This window comes from Astatotilapia calliptera, chromosome 11, assembly GCF_964374335.1.
Source record: "Astatotilapia calliptera chromosome 11, fAstCal68.1, whole genome shotgun sequence".
NCBI lineage: Eukaryota > Metazoa > Chordata > Actinopteri > Cichliformes > Cichlidae > Astatotilapia > Astatotilapia calliptera.
In genome coordinates, this window is record NC_137432.1 from 29,696,381 (window position 1) to 29,698,776 (window position 2,396).

A 2,396-nucleotide genomic window follows, 5' to 3' on the forward strand; every position below is an offset into this window, starting at 1 on the left:
ACCAGTCTCACAAATTGTCGTCATAAATACACATTCCTTAACCGTTTATTAATAGGACCTTTGAGCTCAACGGTAATTAATTAGTAGTGGAAATAATTTCTGGTAGCATCACAGAAATGTAGCAGTGACAACAATATTGTATGCTGTAATCGTACTGGGCAATTAGTGATACAAAAAACCTGTTTTATCCTGTGAATAAAAGCATATGTTTTTGTCAATGTACCATAATAACAGAGGCGAAACGCAATATTGTGTCAGGACAATTCACTATTTATGCACAATAAATAAAGGAGCATAGCGCGACAATTTCTGTTCAGCGCCAGACTTGCTTGTAACCTATATCACTAATTATGTTATGAAAATGACGTATTAACTACTAAAAAACACTGACCTTCGTGTAAATGCTTGGAGCAGACTAACCTGTGAGCTGGAGGGTTCTGGGACGTTATATTTGATCTTTGAATGGCTGCAATCCAGGCCATCCGTCGCCTCTTTGTTACTTCGGAAACATGGCTCGAACAATTTCTCTTCAACGACGTAATCCGATAACAACCGATCTCTTTACCCGTCGGCTTCCCGTGGCTGTCATGCGACCGGCTATTGCAGTTAATAATACAACAGCTTCTTGACATTTTTGTGTTTCTTTTTATCGCTGTATAACTGATTTTAATTGAAAGCCTGCGTGCGCTAGTACCGCTTGCCACGAGTTCCCAGAATCCTTTGCGGTTCTACCCGTGAATGACGTCACATTTTCAATCTCTATATAATATGCATGTTAAATTTTATATTTGGGGTAAAATATCAAGTCTTTTCAAGTAAACCGGTTCAAGTCCAATTCAAGTCCCAAGTCATTGGTGTAAAAGTCCAAGTCAAGTCACAAGTCTTAGAACATTTTTTCAAGTCAAGTCTAAAGTCATAAAATTAATGACTCGAGTCTGACTCGAGTCCAAGTCATGTGACTCGAGTCCACACCTCTGGTAATATTGGTGGTACAAGGTTCAGTTGTGCATGAATGGCATTCGGGTGACAGGACATCTTACTCTAAACATTTAGTGCAATAAACTTGGTTGAGGAGGAACTAATCAAACATTCATGTGTGAGAAACATAAATACTGATAACAGGGCAAATTTACAGGAAACTAATATGTGGCTGGTCTGACAAGGCATCTTAACTATTCAAGATCTTTCTCTTAAACGTAGAAAAGAGCAGCCGTGTAGATCACTAATGTCTCTATTTTCTAAACAGTGCTGTTAAAAGCTTATGTGACCTACTGATAATCATGTCCCTGCCCCAGCTTTTTCACATCGAATGCAAAATGAACATATATATATATAAAAAAAAAAACCCCAAAGAAAAACACTATAACCTGTTAAGTTTAATATAAATTTATATGATCAACAAACAGGATTATAGTCAGTATCAAAGCTTTAGGAAGCATTTTCTGCTGGATTTGCTCAATCCCACTAAACTGAGCAACTCCAGCACCCTTTAAAAAACTGATGAATAAGCGCTCAGTGGCTATTAAATGCATTTAATAAAGAGAAGTGTGACTGAGAATTATTTCTCTGGAAACACAAAATAAAACAAAATTAGATATATTCTGAAGGATCAGTGAAGGTCACTTTGGAGTTGTGTTAATGACATCATACTCTGAAGAGCCGACATTTCTACGATTCAGTGACATGTAGTTCTGTCCTCTTCTTGTGGCTTCACATTCTTTTGTACTTTGCTAGAAGAATACAAAACATTTATTGAAAAATATTTTATGGAAACATCCGCGGGACTTTTAGTTTTAATCAACAACCAGTTTTAAAACATACCAAAGGAAAGCTGCACAGATCACGCTGACACTGAAAAACACACCAGCAAGGACCCAAGGAAGGACTCCACTGTAAAATCCACACTGTGTTTCACAATCTGCAATGAATAATGATACCATGCATATATTATAGCTGCTCAAGTTATGCTTAAACCTTAAAATATTTTAATTGTGTGATACATACACTGAACATCAAGGTGAGTCAGGTTAGAACGTCCAACCCCGATCTCATTTTCAGCTTTGCAGAAAAATCTTCTTTTGTCTCTGGACACTTTAATATTTAAGCTGATTCCTGTCCTAATAAAAGTCTCCTGGTCTCCATCAGCTCTGTACCAGGTGTAGTTTTCTACTGCTGGGTTGGCATTACTGCTGCAGGTCAGAGCCATATTGCTGTTCTCTGGTACTGGACAAGAGGGACTGACTGAAATTTGTACATCTTTGGGTGAATCTAAAAATCAGTACAATGATAATTTGTTAAATGTAATATTATGTAAATCACACATCACAGCTCCTTTTGCATTTTAACGGAACTATTAATAGATCATCCTATTACAGACCAGAAAGCCAAATGTCAAA

General features: G+C 37.1%; 1 long non-coding RNA gene across 1 annotated transcript; it reads right to left on the reverse strand.

Annotated features, from left to right (window-relative positions):
• Positions 1-776: 776 nt before the first annotated feature.
• LOC145431840 (uncharacterized) lies at positions 777-2,190 on the reverse strand. The gene is made up of 3 exons (XR_013912145.1): positions 2,005-2,190; positions 1,822-1,918; positions 777-1,730 (listed from the first exon to the last, which is right to left on the reverse strand). It is a non-coding gene; the product is annotated as an uncharacterized LOC145431840 (long non-coding RNA).
• Positions 2,191-2,396: the final 206 nt, after the last annotated feature.